This window comes from Puma concolor, chromosome A1 (assembly GCF_028749965.1).
Source record: "Puma concolor isolate L17-30 chromosome A1, mPumCon1.1.hap2, whole genome shotgun sequence".
Taxonomy (NCBI): Eukaryota; Metazoa; Chordata; class Mammalia; order Carnivora; family Felidae; genus Puma; species Puma concolor.
This window is the reverse complement of record NC_141667.1, coordinates 136,112,900-136,137,398: the sequence shown is the minus strand read 5'-3', so window position 1 is coordinate 136,137,398 and position 24,499 is coordinate 136,112,900. Positions and strand designations below refer to the sequence as shown.

General features: G+C 41.3%; 1 long non-coding RNA gene across 4 annotated transcripts in view; it reads left to right on the top strand.

Annotated features, from left to right (window-relative positions):
• The window catches only part of LOC147584492 (uncharacterized), a 167,973-nt gene that overhangs the window by 134,513 nt on the left and 8,961 nt on the right, over positions 1-24,499 (top strand). For 3 of the 4 annotated variants that reach the window (XR_015250481.1, XR_015250483.1, XR_015250480.1), the window contains 2 exons: positions 17,415-17,501; positions 24,239-24,352. This is a non-coding gene — a long non-coding RNA (uncharacterized LOC147584492). The remainder of the gene's footprint in view (positions 1-17,414; positions 17,502-24,238; positions 24,353-24,499) is intronic. The other variant, XR_015250482.1, reaches the window with a different exon arrangement.

The following is a 24,499-nucleotide window of genomic DNA, read 5'->3' as shown; positions in this document are numbered from 1 at the left end:
GATTTTGGACTGTTTTGTTTCCATTTTCTTTTGTCTCAAGGTACGTTTTGATTTCCTATTTGTTTTTTGGGGGCTTATTGGTTTTTTGATAGCATGCTGGTTAGTCTCCATGTGTTTGTTTTTTTCCCAGGTTTTTTTTTTTTCCTGTAATTGATTTCTAATTTTATACTGTTCTAGTTAGAAAATATGCTTGATATTATTTCAGTCTTCTTAAATTTATTGAGAGTTGTTTTGTGGTCTAACATGATACATGTTGGAAAATGATGTGCATTTGTAAAGAATGTGCATTCTGCTGTTTTGGGTTGGAATGCTCTATATATATCCATTAAGTCCATCTGTTCTAATGTGGTGTTTAAGTCCAGTGTTTCTTCATTGATATTCGATCTGGATGATCAACTCATTGTTATATGTGGGGTGTCAGAGTCCCCTACTATTACTGTATTTTGTCAGTTTCTTCCTTTATGTTTGATAATAATTGTGTGATGTATTTAGGTGCTCCTATGTTGGGTGTTTATATATTTATATGTGTCATATCCTCTTATTGGATTGAGCCCTTTATCAATATGTAATGTCGTTTTTTTTTTTTTTGGTCTCTTGTTACACCCACCCATTTTTAAAGGATATTAACATTTTTTTAATGTTTTTTTGAGAGAGACAGAGAGAATGCACAAGTGGGAGAGAGAGAAGGAGACACAGAATTCAAAGCAGGTTCCAGGCTCTGAGCTGTCAGCACAGAACCTGACATGGGGCTTGAACCCATGAACCACGAGATCATGACCTGAGCCAAAATGGACACTTAACTGACTGAGCCACCTGGGCTCCACTTCAAGTATATTTTAAAGCATTATATCAGTATTGCTACTCCAGCTTTCTTTTTGTTTCTATTTTCATGGAATATCATTTTCCATCTGGTCACTTTCCGTGTATGTCTTTAGTTCTGAAGCGAGTCTCTTGTAGGCAGCAAATAAACATGTTTTTTTAAATTTTTTTTTTTTCAATGTTTTATTTTTATTTTTGGGACAGAGAGAGACAGAGCATGAACGGGGGAGGGGCAGAGAGAGAGGGAGACACAGAATCGGAAACAGGCTCCAGGCTCTGAGCCATCAGCCCAGAGCCCGACGCGGGGCTCGAACTCACGGACCGCGAGATCGTGACCTGGCTGAAGTCGGACGCTTAACCGACTGCGCCACCCAGGCGCCCCTAAACATGTTTTTTTAATCCATTCTGTCCCATATGTCTTTTGATTGGAGCATTTAGTCTGTTCACACTTAAAGGAATTACTGATAGGTATGTACTTTTGGACATTATGTTGTTTGCTGGTTGTTCTTGTAGTTCTCTGTTCTTGTCTTCTCTTGCTCTTTTCCCTTGTGATTTGGTGACTTTCTTGAGAGTTAGGTTTATATTCCTTTCTCTTTTGTGTGTGTGCATCTCTTATAGGTATTGGGTTTGAGGTTACCATGAGGTTCATATGTAACTTCCTATATGTATAGAAATCTATTATGAATTGATGGTCACTTAAGTGTGACCATCATGTTCTCGAAGTACTATATTTTTACTCCTCCACCCACATTTTAGGTTTTTAAGATCCTATTTTCTATATCTTCTTAGTTTGTGTATCCTTTAACTAATAGTTGTAGGTCTAGATGATTTTACTAGTTTGCCTTTTAGTTTGCATACTGGTTGATCCAATCTATTTACCATACATGTAGTTTTACCAGTGAGATTTTTTTCATAATTTGCTAATTTCTAGTTATGGCCTTGTCTTATCCATTGAAAGAAATGCTTTTAATATGCCTTGTAAGGCTGGTTTGGTGTTGATAAACTCCTTTAGCTTCTGTGTGTCTAGGATACTAGTTTGCAAAGTTGCTGCGGAAAAACAAACTGATAGTGATTCTCTTGTACATAACTAGTTGTTTTTCTCTTGTTGCTTTTAAGATTCTCTTTTTTAATAGATTTTTTTAAAGTTTATTTTTTTATTTTGAGAGAGGCAGAGACAGCTGGCGTGGGGAAGGGGCAGAAAGAGAGGGATATAGAGAGAATCCCAAGCAGGCTCTGCACTACCTGCCCAGAGCCTGATGCGGGGCTTGAACTCATGAAACTGCGAGATCATGACCTGAGCCGAAACCAAGAGTCGGATGCTTAACTGACTGAGCCACCCAGGTGCCTCTAAGATTCTCTCTTTAACTGTTGACACTGTATTTTAATGTGTCTTGGTGTGGGGTAAACTTTGGATTTATCTTATTTGGGACTATGTTTTCTTCTAGGATTTGGATGTCTGTTTTCTTCATCAGTTTAGGGAAGTTTGTAGCCACTATTTTTCTAGTAGGTTTCTGATTCTTCCTATATCTTCTCCTTCTGGGATCCCTATAATGTGAATGTTAGTGTGCTTGATGTTCTAGAGGTCTTCCAAGCTGTCCTTGCTTTTAAAAATTCCTTTTTCTTTTTGTTTTTCTGATTATTTCTAGAATCTTGTTTTCAGATCATGGATTCTTTTCTTTCTTTCTTTCTTTCTTTCTTTCTTTCTTTCTTTCTTTCTTTCTTTCGAGAGTGAGTGAGCGTGAGCATACCAGCAGGGGAGAGGGGGAGAGTGAGAACAAGAGTGAGAGAGAGAGAGAGAGAGAGAGAGAGACAGAGAGAGTCTGAAGCAGACTCTACTCTCAGTATGGAGCCCAATGAAGGGCTCAATCCCACTATCCTGGGATTATGACCTGACCCAAATCAAGTGTTGGGTGCTTAACCCACTAACCCACACAGGCATCCCTTCTGCATCATTTAATCTGCTATTGATTCCCTCTAGTGTTTTTTTCATTTCAATTATATTTTTCAGCTGTCTTTTTAATATTTTCTGTCGCTGTGTTTAAGTTCTCACTGTGTTCATTCATTTTTCTCCTGAGTTCAGAGACTATTGCTGAGTTATGATAATTACTTTAAACTCTTAGATACCAGCTTAGTAATCATACTATGTGTTCAATGGAAAATACTTTTTAGAAGATATTCTTGTAGGTGTATGACTTCCTATTCTAATTTTGTCAATAACATATTCCTGCAGAACTATGAAAAGCCATTGTTCCTTTGTCTTGTAGCAGTATTGCAGATGAGAAGTTTGACATTTTTATTTCACTTTTTCTGTAAGTAACTTTTTCTTGATGCTCTTTTAGTTTTATTTCTTTTGGTGTTCAGTTTTGTAAGGATGGTTTTGGGACTGAGCATCTGTATATTTGCTCTAGTTAATATTCAATCTTAAATCTTATTGCTTTGTTTTCTTTCGGTTCTGTGATTTTTTTACTATTTCTTTTTAAAAATTATATCTAATTTACATGCCATAGGATTCACTGTTTTCAGGCACGTATCAATGGTTTTTTGCATATTCACAAAGGTTTGCAACCATAACCACTGTCTAGTTTTAGAACATTTACATCATTCTCAGAAGAAACCCCATTGCCATTATCCTTCATTCCCCATTCTTCCTTCCCCCAGCCCCTAGAAACCATCAATCTACTTTGTTTCTAGGATTTTATGTATTCTGGATTTTTCATATACATGGAATCATACAACATATGGCCTTTTGTATCTGGTTTCTTTCATTGGGTGGAATGTTTTCAAGATTCATCCATATCATCGTATATATCCGTACCTCATTCCTTCTCATGGCTGAACAATATGTCGTTGTCTGTATAATCCACATTTTATTGTTTTTATGTATCCACTCCTCTTTCTTTAATTTTTTCCACCATTCATTTCCTTCAGATTTGTTTAGCTGGGTAGTAGGACTTTTTATATGGATTCTCTACGATTTTAACCTTTTTTTTTTCATACCTTTGATTCCTTTGTTTTTGTTGAATATATTAGAAGATTTCCTTGGTTTTAATTTTCAACCCTTTTATTACATGTAAAAATCTTTAGCAAGCATATTTTTAATTTTCAGTAACTTTCTTATTTTTGTTTGTTCCTTTTATTTTAATAGGAAGCCTCTTTGGTTTGTTCTATTTTTGTCTACATGACCTTTAGTTCCCGTTTTATTGAGCATTTATCTAGATGTCCTGAGATAATTTAAGATGTCCCCAAATAGTTCTTTCGAAGGAGGTGAGGATCATTTCTTTAGGTAGTCATATCCACTGTGATGTGAATTGTATAAAATAAGGTCTTTTGGACTGACTGGTACTTTCTCTCCCTTCTGCTTCTGAATTTATCGGAATAGCTTAATGCCTTTATTAATTTTGGAGCCAGTCCTTCTGTTTGTCACCACTCTGTTCTGCTCTACAAGTGGATAAACTGTCCGGAACAGCTTGAGACCAAGTCAGATGTCACCAACTTCAGCCTTCTTTCTCTGCATACGTTTGTGCTTCTTCTTTAAACTTAGGCTTATTGCAGTATAATTGACATTCAGCAAAATTCATCCTTTCAAGATACTTAGTTTGATGAGTTTTGATAAGTGCATGTAGTCATGTTACTAGCATCATAAACAAGATGGAGAATAGTTTGCTCAATGCAAAACTTTGCTCTGGGTTCCTTCTCAAATCTGCCATCTTGGCTGTGGATTACTTTGGGTGTTGGTAGGAATCAGTCCTGTAGGTGACTGTCATTGCTTTCCCCTGCTGCTCTGTGGTTCTTCTGCTCTTATAAGGATCTCTACTAACCAGCAGAACCAAGGGTCTGACTGTGAGCTCTGTGGGTGGGACGCGCTGAGAGAAAGGCCTTCCTTGAGCGCACGTCAGTATGGAGTGGGTAGGCAGCATTTCTGCAGCTCAGATTCCACAGCCTGTAGTTGTTTTGATGCAAGGGGATTGGAGTGGGGTGGGAGGAGCTCCCTGGACTAGATATTTCATAAATACTCCTTTAGCTAATTACACTGGTTACTCCTCCTCCTGTTTCTGCTCTTGTTTCTTACCAGCCTCACGTTTAAGGGCTCCTAGGACACGGTGGCGAGAAATGGCTCCCACCTCTGTGGTAGCCTTCTTATATTTGCGTTCTGGGTCTCAGCTTCCTTCATTCTGGTTTATCTAGTAATATGATCCCATTTTCTTTCTTACTTATCAAAATATGTTTCTCACTGATAGTCTTGCCCCCTACTCAGCGTTACTCTAGCTGTATTTCTTTGTCATACATGCTATGTGAATGCTGTGAGGGAGTGGAAGTCAACACATATGCTTGGTGTGCCATCTTGAAGTGCAAGGATTCAAGGGACCGAATCATAAGAATCTATGGTAGGGATGCCTGGGTGGCTCAGTGGGTTAAGTGTCCAACTCTTGGGTTTCAGCTCAGGTCATGATCTTGTGGTTCATGAGATGGAGCCCCATATTGGGCTCCACCCTGACAGTGCAGGGCCTGCTTGGGATTCTCTCTCTCTCTCTCTCTCTGACCTTCCTCTGCTCATGCTCTCTCTCTCTTTCTCAAAAATAAATAAACTTAAAAAAAAAAGAATCTATGGTATATATGAGAGATCAGCAAGTAGTCACATTCCTTGAATGTCCTCTCAGGTGAAACATTTCAGGTAAAAGAAGATATATGATCTCTACCAGTGAATAGGCTCCCTGACTCCTGTTACCATTAGCATGTACTTTCGCTCTCGACATTGGAATTATTTATTTGTTTTTGAGTAAAATAAAATAGATTCCTAATTAAAAGAAAAACGAGGGGCGCCTGGGTGGCGCAGTCGGTTAAGCGTCCGACTTCAGCCAGGTCACGATCTCGCGGTCCATGAGTTCGAGCCCCGTGTCAGGCTCTGGGCTGATGGCTCAGAGCCTGGAGCCTGTTTCCGATTCTGTGTCTCCCTCTCTCTCTGCCCCTCCCCCGTTCATGCTCTGTCTCTCTCTGTCCCAAAAATAAATAAAAAACATTGAAAAAAAATGTTTTTAAAAGAAAAACGAGCAGAATCACAGTTTCAAGAAGTGTCCCAAGGACCCTTAGGTATTGGCATCTTAGAGAAGTTTCGTTTTAAACCCTATAAATAGGGCCTCACGGAAGGTTGCTTTCCCAGCCCATATAACATGTTCGTGATATCGATAGAAGCTACAATTTTAATTTTTACCAGTGTGGCACAGAGAAGCTTGATCTAGGTCATAAAGAAATTCAAAAGACAGTCAAAATATCGTATTGAAGTCTAGGGTGAATATAATTTTTTTTAATAGTTATTTTTTGAGAGAGAGAGAGAGAGGGAGAGAGAAAGTACAAGAGCAAGCAATGGAGGGGCAGAGAGAGAGAGAGGGGCACAGAGGATCCAAAGTGGGCTCTGCACTGACATCAGAGAGCCTGAAATGGAGCTCTTACTCACGAACCGTGAGATCGTGACTTGAGCCAAGTCGGACACTCGACCGAATGAGCCACCCAGGCACCCCTAATAGAGTGAGTACAAAAATACAGAATTTGCAATGCCTCACCGCTAATTTGTTCTGGGAAAATAAAAGCTTTAGAAAAGGAGAATAACTTTAAAAACAAAATCAAAGCACTTATGTCTCATTCCAAACCGTTGCTTACCACGAAGATACCTTTCATATTTGGTCTTTTCTTTCTCTTTTTTTTAAAAAAAGAGGTTAGAGTGGGAGAGAGCCAAAGCATAAGAGACTGTTAAAAACTGAGAACAAACTGAGGGTTGATGGGGGGTGGGAGGGAGGGGAGGGTGGGTGATGGGTATTGAGGAGGGCACCTTTTGGGATGAGCACTGGGTGTTGTATGGAAACCAATTTGTCAATAAATTTCATATATATATAAAAAAATAAATAAAATTGTAGCGAGGGGAGAAGGGGAAGTCTATTAAAAGAAATATTCTGTCGGGGCGCCTGGGTGGCGCAGTCGGTTAAGCGTCCGACTTCAGCCAGGTCACGATCTCACGGTTCGTGAGTTCGAGCCCCGCGTCAGGCTCTGGACTGATGGCTCGGAGCCTGGAGCCTGTTTCCGATTCTGTGTCTCCCTCTCTCTCTGCCCCTCCCCCGTTCATGCTCTGTCTCTCTCTGTCCCAAAAATAAATAAAAAACGTTGAAAAAAAAATTAAAAAAAAAAAAAAAGAAATATTCTGTCTTTGCATTGCAAAGAAAGAAGCTTCCTGCAGACACAGTTTTGAGCAGATAGTCTGTAATTTCCTCACCATGGGCTCGTGTAGTTACAATATTCTGTCAATAAGTTCCGTGCGTTCCATGAGGAGGGAGTGGAAGAGAGGGAGGCCATAGCTTTGAAACCTGTCATGAGAGGTTGGTGCCCAGCATGTTCTTTTGATCACCATTTTTCTGCCGGCCCTTACCTGAGATCTCTTTTGTTGTCCTTCCTTAGAATACGTGGACATATTGGGGCGCCTGGGTGGCTCAGTCGGTTAAGCGTCCGACTTCGGCTCAGGTCAGGATCTCGTGGTTCGTGAGTTCGAGCCCCGCGTCGGGCTCTGGGCTGACAGCTCAGAGCCTGGAGCCTGCTTGATTCTGTGTCTCCCTCTCTCTCTGCCCCTCCCCCGTTCATGCTCTGTCTCTCCCTGTCTCAAAAATAAATAAAACGTTAAAAAAAATTTTTTAAAAAAAGAATACGTGGACATATTAAAGGGCCATAGTAGGGGCCCTTGTATTTGAGATGGTGAGAAATCTGACTTTGACCTTGCAAAGCCCTATCAGGGATGCTACCCTACATGAGGACTTTGCTCCTGATACGTGATTTTATGCAGGTCAGTGATGTTTTGGGTAAAGCTGTCACCCCAGGCCTGGAATCTAACCCAGCTCTGTCATAAACGTCTAATTAGAACGGTTTCTACCTTCATACGGGCTCCATTTCTCACCTGTAAAGAGGGGATCGTAACATATGTCCGTCTTACCTGAAGTAACAGGTGCACCAACGTGCCTCAGTTTGGGAAAGCACAAAGCTCCCTGCAAATGGACGACTGTTACTGTGGCTTCCTTTTCCCCTGCTCTAGTTCCATGCCTGGCCCTGCCCACAAAAACCAGCCGCTCCTGCTTGTTCTGTGACCTGTGGTGGCACCGTGGGCACTCATGCATTGGGCTCTGTCACTGTCTGCCAGTAGTCACTCGGGTCCTTCGCCGATAATGTCCTCCCTGCCTGTGGGGCTGGGCCGCTCTCCAACAGCCAGCCTCTCTGGAATCAGGCTCTGCCTCACTGTCTGCCTTATTGTCCCACACCCAGACCTGGTCAGACCACAGTGGCCTCTCCCAGTCCCGGGTCACAAGGCCTGGGGGCCAGCCCTGAGCTGGAGATGAGGAAAGACGGGGGAGGTGCTGATTGAGTTTGTGTGTGAGCGTGCAAGGGTGAGGCTGAGCTGAGCTCACACATGAAGAATTTGAGGAATTGGGTGTAGGGAGAAGTTGTAGAAAGGGAAGCACGTGTTGGATGGGTGTGAAAGCAGCTAGTCCTGTGTGAGTGAGGAGGAAGCTAGACCAGGATGTGGATCTGAGAGCTTGACTTTGCTTGTTTTTTTTTTTTTTCACATCATTTCCCCCAGGGCTCCTGTGCCCTGTGGGCTTATTTCCCCTCCATTGTGTCTCTTCCCCTCCTCACTTAGCTGGGAGGGGACTGGGAGGGGGCTGGGAGGAAATGAGAAGCTCTGAGAGAGAGACACAGAGAGACATATACACACACTGAGAAAGAGTCAGAGAGAGAAAGAGAGAATTGCACTGCCCTCCAGCTGCCACAGCAGAAATGACGACAATAACCTGGCTTTCTGTCTGGACAGCGGGAAACCTTGGAAAAGCATGATGTTTGGGGAATTCTATCATTTGGACTTTGTTCTGAAAGGAAAAGTGAACAAATGAAAGAAACGGAAACAAGAGAGGCATATGTGAAAAAAATAAAAGGACGGGGCTTGTTCATTAGTGAATTTTTATGGTGGCTAAAATTTTTAGGTTTTGGTAGCTAAAAATGGGGTGTAGGCAGCCCATGAGACCGTCCTCTCCCTTCCTGTAGCATGCCCGTCTCATCCCCCGAGTGTCATGTAACATGGCGAGCCACAGCAACATGGCGTGTGGGCGGTGTGTCTGAGAATGAGCACTGTGAAGCATTCCATCGTGCTTTTTTCTCAGACCCAGTTCTTGAAGTCCCATTCATCAGGGAGAGGGTTGAGCTCATGGCAGGGGAAGCTGATAAGTCAAAGTGAAGCATGAAACCCTAGGTTGATAACCTGGAGCCCACAGGCTTGGAGCTGGCTGTGTTGCCCTCCTCCTGCAACGCTCCCCTTCCAGGCGAGAAGCCACAGAGGTCTAGGGCTGTGTGACCATCGCAGGAAGGGACACATGTGAGATTCTGCTCTGGGAAGTCCCAGAGTTGGAGTTGCTGCTTCACCCTCAGAAGAAAAGAAAATCCCCGGGTCAAGAGATTCACAAAGTGGAGTGATTGAAGGAAAAGAAAGAACAAGTGTTGAGTCTGTCTGGAAAGGAGACTGTGTGATTACCTGATTACTAGTACATTCCAACTGTCTTGTTCCTGATAGCAGCCCAGCGAAGCAAGTCAGCTTTATCATCCTATTGTGAAGATGAGGAGACTGAGGCACAGGTGGTTTATTTGCCAAAGTCAGACAGCCTTGTGCAGCATTCTGGAAGCTTTATGGAGCTCCCAGCCTCTTTTGTTCCAAAGTTTGTATTATTCCCCCTATGGGAATAATACAAGAAAAGCATATCATGTCTTGGTTACCCAACTGAGCTTTGATATTATAGTGCTGAAGGAGTATCTGAGGCTGTCTATTCTCTCTCTTTCAATATCTGCATTTCCAAGTTGAAGAGACCACATTACCCAGGATCAGGTAAGGCAGGCTTAGAATGCTTTCCCATCTCAGTGAGGGGAACTACCGTCTATTCAAGCCCTCTAGCTCAAAGCCTGGGTGATATCTTGGTGGCTCTCTTTCAGCTCACATATGGGGTCCAACTCTCATGTATCCAGTCCTTCTCCTTCTCTCTCCTGAATTTATACAGTAGTCTCCTAATCAGTATTTTTAATTCCTTGTTCTACCTGTTAGCCATAGTGATCTTTAAAAAAAAAAAAAAAAAAAAAAAAAAAAAAAAGAGGCTGTCACTTCTCTGCTTTAAGCACATCAAATACATCCTATATTCTTAAGTTAAAGTCTCATCTCCTCACTGTGGCTCCTAGGCTCTCCATGAGCTAACCCTGTTCTCCTGGCTTCACATAGGGTCTCTGTCCATACTAGGGGCTATCTCCTTTCTGTGACTTCAGCTTTTTCTCATCTTGGGCTGAGATGCCTGAAATTTCTTCCTTGGACTCTGGCCAGATTCATCAAACCTACTTAAATATCAGAGAAGACTTCCCTAAGCGCCATACTGGAAGCACCTGCCAACAGTTGCTATCTGTCACACTTGTCCATTTCTTTCTTTCAGAGCATTCTTCACTATCTGAAAGCTTTCTGGTTATCTGTGAATGTGTTAATCGTTTTTCTCCCTTAGAATGTAAGCTCTTTGAAGACCAGGAATTTCCCATTTTGTTTATCCCTGTTTTCTTTTTTCTTTGTCTTTTTAAATGTTTATTTATTTTTGAGGGAGAGAGACAGAACATGAGTAGGGGAGGAGCAGAGAGAGAGGGAGACAGAGAAGCAGGCTCCAGATTGAGCTGTCAGCACAGAGTCCAACGTGGGGCTTGAACTCACCAACTGCAAGATAATGATCTGAGCTGAAGTCGGATGCTTAACTGACTGAGCCACCCAGATGCCCCTTTTTAATTTTTTTTTAACATTTATTTATTTTTGCGAGACAGAGCATGAGTAGGGGAGGGGCAGGGAGAGAGGAGACACAGAATCCAAAGCAGGCTCCAGGCTCTGAGCTGTCAGCACAGAGCCTGGTGCAGGGCTTGAACCCATGAACCGTGAGATCATGACCTGAGCCCACTTTGGACACTCAACTGATGGAGCCACCTAGGTGCCCCGAGTTCATCCCTGTTTTCTAAGGCTTAACCCAGTGCCTGAAACATATAAAATGCTTTAAAATATTTGTTGAATAAATGGCCACATAAACTCAGGCTTCTTGATGCTTAGGCCAGAGTTCCTTACTTCACTAGCCCTTAATATATAAGGTTTGTGACATATTTGAGAGATGGAAAACAGGAAGTTTGCCCCCCCAGCAGCTAGTCGAGTCAGGAGAGTGGCTAACTGGGAAGAAGAAAGAGAGCCTGAACATGGGATGGGGAGCGTGGGAAGGGAGATCAGAGATGGAGTCATGGCTGGTCTGTGCCAAGATCTCCAGTGAATATTTCTTGAATTCTCCACAAACATTTGTGATGGAGTCTTATTACACATAACAGCAAATTCCAAAGCAGCAGTGACAGCAGGGAAGAATGAAAGGCTAAGGAAGCAAGTCCTGAGAAGAGAAAGTAGCTTTCTCTTGGATAACAGTTCCTTCATCTCAGCATTTTGCATGAATTTCACATATTTTTATTTGCACATTTGCCTTGAAAATAAAAATGAGCTGCATGGAACTGGGGGGTATTATGCTAAGCACAGTTAGCCAGCCAGAGAAAGAAAAAGATCTGTGACTTCACTCATATGTGGAATGTAAGATACAAAACAGATGAACATAGGGGAAGGAAGCAAAAATAATATAAAAACAGGAAGGGGGACAAAACATAAGAGACTCTTAAATACAGAGAACAAACAGAGGGTTGCTGGTGGGTGGGGAGATGGCTACATGGGTGAGGGGCCTTGAGGAGGACCCTCGTTGGGATGAGCCCTGGGTGTTACATGTAGGGGATGAATCACTGGATTCTACTCCTGAAATCAGTATTGCACTATATGCTAACTAACTTGGATGTAAATTAAAAAAAAAAGAAAGAAAACAATTTTAAACAAATAATGAAATAAAATAGGGAAGTAAACTAGATGCTGAACTTGATGCAAGATTGCACCTGTGATTCACAGTTCCTCTTTGTCTTTGGCTTACTTTATAATAAACTTGATTAAGAGTCTATAAAATAAAAAAGAAAAGAAAAGAAAAATGATCTTACTTACCTGATTTCAAAATGGAAATGATTAAAGCATACTTAAAGTTTTTCTTGCTATCTATGCTTCTAGTAACTGCAAAGCCTATGTGGCATATTCTGAGATATCAGGAAGGTCACTGCCCCGCAAAATTATCTTCCCCATTCTGCTCAAAGTACAGTGTGGCTTTAAAATGCTAAGAATTGATATCAACAAATACTGAGAATTGATGATGTTCCAACCTGTGAACCTTGACCATAACACACAGACTTCGGGGACCTTGAAGACTCTCTCTGTATTCTATTCCAGGTGACAGGACATAGTGGACCCCTCACAAAATATTTGCTGGTAAACGAATGCATATATGGTACTATGCCACATACTTGGGAAACAGACATCCCTCTCCTTCGAGTGCATAGTAGATGTTCAATAAGGTTTTATTATTTTGTTTAAGGTGTTTGATAGTGGGGAGGCAGCTAGGAGATTGGAGCACAAAGTTGGACAGGGTAAATGTCCCAAGAGAAGTTGCCGACAAGTAATATGGAGATGTAAAGAAGGAAATGAGGACTTGGAATTTCAGGATCAGGGAGAGTTTTGTGAAGGGAAAGTATTTAAAGATTAAAAAAAAAAATGGGCACTCATGTATTGAATGGGTGAGTGTACTTTGTCAAAGGGCAGAATATGCTGGGGAAAAACAACAACAACAACCCCCAAACAGAAAACGTCACGAGTGGAGTGTAAGACTCATGCTCCTCTCCACGTTGAGGAGATCGAGCTGTTGAGGCTCAGATTCCAGAGGAAGGAATTGGCATTGGGAATAACTCTTGAATCACAAACAGGAGTGTGCAAATGACTCTTTTGAGCCTTCATCTCACCTTGCTACAAGCAAATTCAGTGTGTCATTTGGGGGCTCTTCTCCCTCCCTCGGTATCTCAGAGACTTTTGGGGTTTCTTGAAAAACAGAGAACTTGCCCCTAATTTTTTGGCTCATACTGGTAGTTCTATTGTTACAGCCGTCACAGAACCTTAAAGGTAGTGGTTGTTTCTGGGCTCTCTTTGAGCTGCAGTGATCTTCATTTACATAGGAGCCCTGTTGCCCCGGGGACGGTCTCTCTTGTTTTACACCTGTCCTGCCCCTCAGAAGCCCTGGCTGCTCCCCCAGAGACTGTCGGGAGTAAACGCAGGTCTCTGCTGTTAGTAGAGACCACCATGCTTTTCTAATGTAGGGCAGACTCTGTTTTCTCCTTTGCCCCATCTTCCTCTGCCTCCCTCCAACATAATCCACCCGAGGGACTGAAGCCCCTGAATTCCAAACAGCAGGCAGGGTTAGTAGGGAATTTGCTTTGAAGCATCTGCTGCAAAGCTCCCCTGAAGCAAGGCAGCAATTAACCTGGCTACTTGATTGGCCTAGGAGAGGACATCACTGGTGATGCAAAGCACACATTAATAGTTAAATAAACTGTCCAACATCTACTTGATTGGGTGGGGCAATGAGAAGCCACTGAAAGTAAGTAATTGTGTTAGCATTTATTGTTCATTTTTTTTCTTCCATTGGTTTAAAGATGAAGGGGAAAATGCCAACCAAAAAGAAAAAAAAATGGTGGAGGATGCTAGCCTCTGGATTTGGTGGACACTGTCTTATAGGCAACCCCTTCTAAACTGGCCAGCTATCTCCTGGATGTTCATCTCCTTTTCCCTTTACTTTGGGTGGCCCTAGTCACAGGACAAGGAGTTTCCTGTTGCATGTTGGTGATAATCAACTCTTCATTTTTTCCTAGATGTCATATTAACTTGAAGGCTATCTTAGCAGAGATTGGACCTGAGACCATTAAAAAAAATTTTTTTTTTAATGTTTATCTATTTTGAGGGAGAGAGAAACAGAGTGCAAGCAGGGGAGGAGCAGAGAAAGAGGGAGACACAGAATCTGAAGCAGGCTCCAGGCTCTGAGCTGTCAGCACAGAGCCCGATGTGGGACTCGAACCACGAACCTTGAGATCATGACTTGAGCCGAAGTCAGACGCTCAACCGACTGAGCTACCCAGGCGCCCCCTGAGACCAATTTTTAAATAAGGCTTCTAGGTTGGTAGAAATTGCACTGAGTCAAGGAACAGGAATCTAGAAAACGGTGATTTAAAAAATTAGAGATTTTCAGGGGTGCCTGGGTGGCTCAGTCAGTTAAACGTTGGACTCTTGATTTTGGCTTAGGTTATGATCTTCTCGTTCGTGGGTTCAAGCCCTAAATTAGGCTCTGTGCTGACAGTGTTGAGACTACTTGGGATTCTCTCTCTCTCCCTCTCCCTCTGCCCCTCCTGTGGTCTCTCTCTCTTTCTCAAAATAAATAAATAAACTAAAAAAAAATTGAGGTTTTCTTATTCTTACATTTGGAAGTAGAAGGTCTAGTACTGATACTGGGGTTTCATGCAGCCCCCAGGACCGTCTTATGTTTCCACTCAGGAATCCTTACCTCGTTCTTGGGGCATCGAGTTTATAATATGGTCACTCCACCTATTACATCATGTATCCAGACAGGAAGAAGGGCAAGGACAAAGGATCTAGTCTGCCGAGGCTACCTGCCTTTTGAAGGGCTTTCCCAAAAGTCCCATCTGGTGACTTTCACCTATATTTCATTGTCCTGAAATGTGTCGCATGGCCATCTGTAGATGCAAGGGAGGCTGGGAATTGTAGCTTTCAGCTGGGCTCATTACCACCCTGACAAAAATTAAGGTTCTGTTAGTAAAGAAGAAAGGAGAATGGATATCAAGTAGGCACCTAGCCATGACTGCCACATTCCATATTATTTTGCCCTTTTGTTGAAGTTAGTGTGCCTTCTGGGAGAAAACCAAGTTTCAGCAAACAAAAGTAAATCTTCTGCAAACTCTTCTCTTCTCTGTGTACCTGTCCAAAGGCATAAAAGTGATTTTTGTATTGGTAATTCATATGATGCATGTTACAGTTTCCTCCATTAGTGAACATCATCCTGAATTGATTATGTTTGGGGGTGCATGTGTGTAGTTATTTACACAGCTGCCTCAAATGGCCAGTTGTTGATTAATCATCTTTTAGTACCTTCTCTCCTCTGACTTTTTACTTCTCTGTGTGGATACATCAACACGCACTTTGGGGCGCATGCGTTGGTTAAGCATCTGACTTCGGCTCAGGTCGTGATGTCATGGTTTGTGGGTTTGAGCCCCGCGTTGGGACCTGTGCCGACAGCTCAGAGCCCGGAGCCTGCTTTGGATTGTCTGTCTTCCTCTCTTTCTCTGCCCCTCCCCAACTCATACTTGCTCTCACACACACACACACTCTCTCTCTCTCAAAAATAACTAACATTAAAAAAAACAAAACAAAACATTTTCTTGCTCCCCGATCTTTGTATCAGAGCCAGTCCTCACTCATGACTGCTCTGCATTGTACCTTTCTTCATTACAGATTTAGTGTCATGGGTGCCTTAATTTCAGCATGCCCGAGTAAACTTAATGTCTGTCCCTTCCAAACTTTCTCGTCTTCTGTGTCGCTCATATCAATGAGTGTACATTCCCAGGTTTCAGGAGTCCTTCCTGAAACCTCCCTCATGTTCCTTCCTCCCCGCAACCGTTTGATGTTACAATCTTGTCCAGGTAGTATGCCACGTATTCTCATATTTGTCATCTTGTCTTGAATCCACTGCCACTTCTTGGGCTCACCCAGTTTGGACGAGCTGTGTTTAGCTATTTTGTTGCCACAATAAGTATCCCATGTTTTATTTCATTTCATGAATGGCTTCGCATGTAATCTAGGATGTGCAGCTCTCTGCGATGTTTTCCAATTACTGTGTTTTCATTTAGATGACATTTTAAAAATGTAAACAATTGTGGATCACCTGAACGGCTGCCTTGGTAGTGAGTGCCGACAATTGATTTCATTGCCTGTGTAGGTGTTTGTGTTTTGTATTGTACCAGCGGGCATTACTATAATTATCAATAGCCTACAGGAAAAAAAAGAAGGCAGAGGGACTTTGTCTTCCAATATGAGGCATTTGGGGCATATAAAGTTCAATGAAGGCGCTGTATTTTGTTATTTTAACAAAGGTTTCCTGCTAGTTCAAATAAGTAAAACTGTGGCCCTAGAGGTATAAGTTGCTGAATTCCAAATAACCTGTGCTGGTAGAGCGAGTCTGATGTTAGGAGTGGAAGTTTGTTTCTGTAGAAATGGTATCATTGGTCATGTTGAATGAATACCATCAATTTGAGTGCTATCTTTCTTTAAGTTTATTTATTTATTTTAAGAGAGAGAGTGCACAAGCAGGAGAGGGGTAGAAAACGAGGGAGAGAGAGAGAGAATCCCAGGTAGGCTCCGCGTTGTCAGCACAGAGCCCAACGACGAACTGTGACATCATGACCTGAGCCAAAACCAAGAGTTGGACGCTTAACTGACTGGGCCACCCAGGCACCCTGAATGTTATTATCTTTGTTAGTTTAAATGTAATGTTACTTTACATGTAATTTAAAAGATGCTTACCTGTAGTTTGAGGTTTGTACAAATCTAAACAGCAATATGCTAACGATACCCAAGTGGCACTTCAGGTCTATGTGAACTCTTTGTTTTAAAAAGGGTGCGTGTATCACTCAGGTGGGCTAGAGCAGGGTCAGCAAACTATCAGATAAAGAGCTGGATAGTAGATACTTTAGGCTCGGTGGCCATACAGTCTCTGTCAAAATGACTTAACTCTGATGTGGTGGCAGGAAAGCAGCCACAGATTAGATCTGACCAGATGAGCGTAGCTGTGTCCAATAAAACTTTTTTTACAGAGCCAGGCAACAGGCTTGATTGGGACTTCATGTCCAATGTGCTGACTCCAGGGCTAGAGAGTATGATCCCGGTTCCTGGGCTTGACAGACGGTCTCTTCATTCTCTCTAGATTCACCTCCTACCTGCTCTTCTGAACATTGGCTGTGCCCTAGACATTCCAGAGCTGCTTCATCTCCCAAGCATGTCACACTCTCCCAGGATTCCACACCTTAGTTCATGCACCCTGACACTTCCTTTCCCATCTTCTTAAACTAACTCCTACTCACCCTGGAAGATAAAACTTAAGGGGCCCTTGGGTGGCTCAATCCATTAAGCATCAGATTCTTGATCGCAGCTCAAGTCATCATCTCAGAATTCATGAGTTTGAGCCCCGGGTCAGGCTCTGAGCTGACAGCATAGAGCCTGCTTGCGATTCTCTCTCTCCCCCTCTCTCTGCCCTTCCTTTCTCTCTCTCTCTGTCTCTCCCCCTCCCTCCCTCCCTCCCTCCCTCACTTTCTCAAAACGAATGAATACAGTTTTGGAAACAAACAAAACAGAAGCAAACCAAACCAAACAAAACACACTTCCTCCCAGAAGATGTCTTTGGCCCCTTGTGACTGAGTTAATGCTTCTGTCTGCCCCCTCCTTGCTTCTTTAAATTCACTCCATACTCCCATAACATTTTCAAGAAACTCATCTGTGTTGTAACTGGACACTTACTTGACTATTTTACTGTCTTCTCTAGGCTGATCTCCCTCTTCTCTGTAGCACATGCTGTTCCATCCTTATAATTATTACCAATTTAGAGGATTGATGGAAAGAACAGAAGGGGGTGAGTGTGAATTTTACATTGATGACATATTTACCCCACGGAACTCAGAAATGCCCCGAGTATGCCTTCAATTGTCAGAGTTAGGTATTCTCCCATCTGTGGAAATGGGGGCTCGTGAGCTTTGAGAGTTTTGGAGAAATAAAGGGAATTTCATGTTTGTACATCCGGGTTTCGTGACTGTAAAACTGATGCCTGTGAAATGGATCAAAGTTAACTTTGACAAAGGGCAGGAAACAGATGAAAAATAAAGGAAAGAAGAAATAGAAGAAAACCTGCAGTGGATGTTTGGGGTATAGGTAGGTAGGCTGAGTTGGCGATGTAATAATTGAAGTCTGGGTTTCTGGGCAGGGGGGGGTCAGAGGGGGATGTTTAGGGAAGTGAGCCTGAGAGTGATGGAAGGAATGAGGGCGCTAACCCTGAGCCTTGGGCAGGGGGAAACTTGGGGATGCAGGGGTCAGCAGTGTTGGACTTTGCCTTTCCCTTTATCACTTTGCCTCTCCTTGCTTCTTGCCATTCCCTTCCTCTGTTTCTGTTTCGTCTAGATGTTTATACCCTGCCTTATCTTTTCCTGAACTAGCTATGACATGGTAAATATAAATATTGTGTTACTGATTTAAATGTTTTTCTTTTCTCTGTTTAAAGTGTTGATGTAGGTCAGTTGATCCTTGATCCCCTTTTTCTTAAAAGAATAACATGTCCCTTCTAGAAGTTTAAAATGTTTCTACCCTTGTTAAGAAAAAAAAAAAAAAAAATAAAGAAGAACTCTGCTATGGTTACGCATTTTAGGAGAAACTCAAATCCTAAAAATGGAAAGTTAAGGGTAGCTCTTTTTTCCTATTTGATAATATAATTATTACACCAAAGGGAAAAAAGTATATTAAAAATTAATCTTACTAAGCCACGAATGACTAGTGGTACAAATACTACAGGGAAAAGAAAGTAATTTTTTCAAAAAGAGGTAATGGGGTAAGATCAAGGAGAATGCCTAGGGCTCCCAGAATCAGCACCATCCTGCACACAAATAAACATAAGACGGTGGGTAAAGATACTGTGGCCGAATTTCCTAATCAGAAAAATATCTTTGAAATTTGAAAACCAAGTTGTGATTGTCAGATTTAAGAGTGATCTTAATACTAGACTATATTTTTGAGTCGATCTCTGAGCAGGACACTTTCTGTCTGTGATTGAGATCCTTCCATGGGATTGACAGTATTATATACATGCTTTCACACCAGACACAGGTCACACATATATCCCTGAGAAACAGGAGGTAATCAAATACTCCACAGGAAATGGCACTGGACACATTTTATTGTTAAGATTATTGCTTATGATTTGGGAAATGTTTTAACATTTGTCATCTGATCGTTAAAATCAAAACTCTTGTGTCCTAAGTAGTTTTCATTAGATGATGTTAGTGATTTTATGCAAACATGAAGACATTTTTACCAGATTATATTACTAACAGGGTCCAAATTTCAGGTAATATATATTTTTTTAATAAAGAAGACCTAGGGTCTTCCTTTAGTCAACTCAGGGACCTAAGTTAGTGGTCCTTCACTGGAAACATAATCATCATTACACCTTGTTGTGTGTGGTAGTAACTCAGTGCTCCCGACAACCACGTAAGGTGAGTTCTCTGACTGCCCACTTACAGATGTGCAAGCAGAGATAGAAGGGGTGGGTAACTTGCCCAAAGTCACACAGATGATGAGTGGCAGAGCCAGGGTGATGTCCCATACAGTCTGGCTCCTGAGGCCTTGGGCTTCACCTCCAAGCTTTGCTTCTTCTCACCATTCTTCCTCCCAAGTGCACCAGTTTTGTCAAATTGCTGTAGAAGATTCATTCCCTGTCACTGTGTGTTTGTGATCTATATGCACCTTTCGTGAATAAAACCGACAAAGCTTTGTCTGTATAAATGACCTGTGTTAATGTCTCTTGGCATTAAGATGCCTCGTGGGGAAGTAGAAATTATATTTTGCTGTCCTTGTCTGGATTCTTCAGTAATGGATTATGGCCACAGGATATGAAATCAACCTGTGGAAAAGCTGAAAGGATCATCATTAATAACGGCACACCTGACATCATATGGCGCCTGATGTGACATATCGAGAAGGATGCAACATCATCTATGTGATAGTAGTGCTAAAATGTTTCCCCTGAATCTAACCATGAGGGAACACTCAGACAAACACACATTTAAGGACATCCTGCATAGTCGCTGGCCTGGACTCTTCAAAGGCATCAGTGTCACGAAAGACAGAGAGGCCAAGGAGTTCTTTAAGATTGATGGAGCCAGGACGATGAAATGCAATGTATGATCCTTGTTTGGATTCTGGATCAGGAGAAAAAACAGCTGTAGAGGACATTGTTGGGACAAACAGGTCATTTTGAATATGCATTGCATATTAGATAATGTTAAGTCTCCTGAGTGTGGTAATTGTGTAAGAGAATGCCACTGCTCTTTCAAGCATAGAAAGGATATGTGTGTGTGTGTGTTTATAAAGTTAATAAAATATTAACAATTAGTGAATCTGCGTGAATGACAAATTGGTGATTATTGTACTGTTCTCACAACTTTTTGGAGGGTTTGAAATGTTCATAAATTTAAAAGATCTGTGTGGGAATGGTATAGTAAGTGGATACACACACATACATATATACACAAACACATATATATCACGCAGATATATACACACACATATACATACACACACATATACATACACACACCTATACACACATACACACCATATACACACACACATACACACATACACACATGCACACACACACATATATAGACACATATACACACATATACACACACATACACACATATACATACACACATATAGACACACACACATATACACACACACATATATACACACATATATATACACACATATACACACATATAGACACACACACATATAGACACACACATAGACACACACATATAGACACGTACATATATACATACACAGATATGTACACATACACACATATATACACATATATAGACACACACATATATAGACACACATATAGACACACACAAGCACTTGTGTGTTCTTCCCTCCACCTGTGGCTCCTCTCTCTCACTAGGATCCTCTTCTCCCTCTTTACCTACTTACTGCTTACTCATTCTTCAAACATCAATTCTTTGCCAAGTCCTTCCTGGTCTATCTGCTTAGGGTGAAACCCCGGTATGGGCTTCTAGGGTGATAGGACACATGTCTCTGGTAATATTTACCCCAACAGCAATGAAAATTCTGTGATTGGATTACTGCTTTCTGCTCTCACTAGGTTGCAGGCTCTCTCTTGTATTTGTTTTGCTTACCATGGTCACCATAGCAGGATCTTAGTAACTGATACATACTTTTAATACATGCTTTTTAAAATGGTTTTTTTTTTCCAGTAAAAATAATGAGAATTAAAAAAAACTTAACTAAATTTTTTAAGGTTTATTTATTTTTGAGAGAGAGAGAGAGAGAGAGAGAGAGAGAGAGACAGAGCGCTAGTGGGGGAGGGGCAGAGAGAGAGGGAGACAGAATCTGAAGCAGGCTCCAGGCTCTGAGAATGTCAGCACAGAGCCTGACACGGGCTTAAAAAATATTTAGAATTTTTATCTTTACCGAGTTCCATCGTACTTAACTTAAAAAAGAATAGGTATTTTCTTCTGAAGCTTCATTCCAGGTCTTTATTTTTTTCCCCTTCACTGAGGCTAATTTCAGTTCTGAAGTTTATATGATCCCCTCTGACAATATAGACACATTATTGTCATAATGCTCCTTGAAAAATGGGTTAAGTCACTTGGCTTCTGTTTACTTTCATAATCGATATGACTTCATGCAAAATGATGCAGCAGTTCACATCATTCTGTCAGTCCCCATGAAGGAAATACTGTTTTCCAAAATTAAAATTGTGAATCAACCCACAGGAGGATGTCGTCAAATAAACAAAGAATCATCGCTTATATTACACTGCCAAGTTTTTGATAAGCTTAATTCCTCTAAATGCATTTAACTTTAATGAAGAGTAATACAATTTAATAACAGCATAAAATGGAATCATTTATCTTTGCAGTCCAAAACATTGGGCAGATGTCCTCTCCTTAATATGTTGTTTCAATTGCAAGGTTTTTGTCCTTCCTCAGATTTGTCTTCCCTCATTTCTCTATGTGCGGTTTGGGGAGTGATCTATATGTACATGTTTAATTAAATCACTCATCAGCCTGTGGTTTTCATGGTTGGAAATCTCTGGGATGCGTTATTTCAAGTTCTTGAGGCATTGATACTTATACAACCCAATAAAACTTGGTAATTATTAGCATATTAGTCAAAATTGTTTCAGTTGGAAGTGACATAAAGCCAATCTCAAACTGACTTAAGCAAAAAGGGGAATTTATTGGCACCCATAACTGGGGAGACCAAAGGTGGATGTTGGTTTCACAAGCTCAGATGAGGTGGGTCGGGCTCTCCTCCTCTCCTGACTTGCTTTCCTCTGGGTTAACTTCATTCTCAGGTGGGCACTTGAGTTATGCCCAGCAAGGGAGTGTTCATATAACAATAGTAGGTCATTCGTTGATACAGGGGTGAACCTCAGATACTTACAAATGGGGCAGGGGGCTCCAGCCCAGCCCAAACTGGGGTTTGGAGTCTGCCTGGATATCTATTAGTTGAATCTGCGCTTTTTTTTTTTTTTTTTTTGGCTTAAGGAGGGGTTTTGTTAGAAAACTCTCTTGCGAGACGATCAAGTGGGGAGACACCATTAGTTTTTGAGCCTGTGAGAAAAGCAGAATTATAACCAAAGGTGAAATCATTGTTTTTATAAAGGATTTTTAAACTATGAAGGAAATGCAACACAGTTTTGGTGCTTGAAGGGCGTGATGGCTTTGAAATGCTTCCAGGAGACGACATCAGTGCAACAGAGGACGGCATCTCACGGAGAACAGTCATGAGCCCAAAAGCCATAGTTTCATTCCTGAGTTTCCTGTGGAGACTTCCAGAACTGCTTGAGTCTCTGGGGCACAGAGGCAGTGTAATGTGGATTACAGTGACAAGAGACTTAGCCCCTTGGTTTATGGAAGGTGTTTCTAATTAGTTTTATATGGGCAGATTGCTTGACCCCAAGGTTTTCTTGCAGAGAGGGAATCAATGCGGAAGACGTTGTAAGAGTTAGAGTAAGTTAATGGGAGGGTACAAAGGAATAGGTTATTGTGTGTTGGTAAATGTTTCATTTTGATAATTTGGTAACACATGCACCGTACACAAAAAGCGAGGGACATTATCACAGGCTTGTCACGTGTTGTCTATAAGAAAGTGGTGTGGTCACTCTACGTGGGCTTTTTCAAAAATGGAATCAGTGTTAGAAGAGCCATTTCAGACATGTTTCAAATCACTGAGAAACTTGAAGTTCCCTCATGTTGAGAACACTCTTCCTGTATAACCTCTTCTCTGGTTAAAAGCATTTAAAATGTTTGAGAAGCATATATAATGGAATTGCAGAGATTTATAGATTCCAATCAGTCATGTGATCTGCAGAGTTCACTGTAAATTGTTACCTAGGAAAAAGCCTCTATTACTTTTGTTTGTATAAGCTCATATCCTAAATAAAACTACTGCCAGCAGAATGCTCATTAAAGTGGATTTAAGATTCCAAATGAAAAGTTATTGATTTCAAAAAGGATAAACACCACTAAGCCTCAAGAATCATCTGAAGTTATTAAATTACCAATTTAGTTACTGTCATTATTTTTTTTTTTTTACTCTCTTGGTTATTTATTAAGTAAACTGTATAAGGTATAATGTTTGAAATGAAACTCTAAGATAACAGCCAATGGTTATTTTCCACACACATTTAGAAATTAATGATCTGCTGAAAAATGGTGATGGGTTTGGTCTCTCTTGCCCCAAATTCCTGGCCCTTGTAAAAAATATAGCCTACTTCATGTCTATGGGAAGGCAAGATTAGGATGGGTGTCAGATGATAAATTTTTAGCCATCAGCATCTAGCCAAAAGAGCCTGACTTAGCCCTATCACATTCCCCATGTATATTTATGTACTGTACCATTTGGGTATTATAATAAAAAATTTTATCTGTCCCTGGAGACAAAATTGAGTTATATATTAAATGGCTATTTTCTTTGTTTTCTGCTTAGGTATGCGTGTAATGTGGTAGCATAATATATATTCCACACTTGTTTCATTCCTGCAGAGAGATAATATTTTTGCAGCTGACAGAATAAAGACATCCTGTGCTTCTAGAATAAGAGAGAACATATTGGCAGGATAAAATACAGATGTTCCCAGTGTTTTTTCTACCTCATGGTTGCATTCAACAAAGGTTAACTTTCATGGGCATATTTCCCTGTCCTTGTTTCGGCAGTTGGACACACAAGTCCACAGCAAATTCAAGATTGTGAGAGGTTGTTCCAAGGAAAGTATTTCAGAAGGCTTTTAGTGGTGGGAAAGTAACTTAAGATCTCATACCCTGCCTCCCCACCCCCCTGCGTAGTAAGAATGAGACATCAAAGTAACTTCCCTGCTTCTCCTTAAGGAAAGAACTTGTAGTATAGCCATTTTTTTTTTCTCCTAAATAATTTTATTTTTTCTTAATATAATACAAACAAAATTTCTCTTGTCACAGTCTAAGGAAAAGAAAGAGAAACTTGTGTGACAAAGATGATATCCTTTGCACCTGTTTGATCCCTTCCTTTTTCCCATTTCAGAAAGGAACAGTCCCAAGGAGTGTAAAAGGAATATAAAAATATCATTTGTGTATTATTGTTGGAAACTTGTCACCGCATCTATGAAGCTGAGGAGTGTAACCGGCATTGGAACAGGTAGGAGTGAATAAAGGGGACACTGATGAGCCACTGTTCACGTTTTGACTGTCTGTTCTGGAACAACTAACTCTTGGGGTGCCTGGGTGGCTGAATCAGTTAAGTGTCCGACTCTTGATTTCAGCTCAGGTCATGATCTCAGGGTTC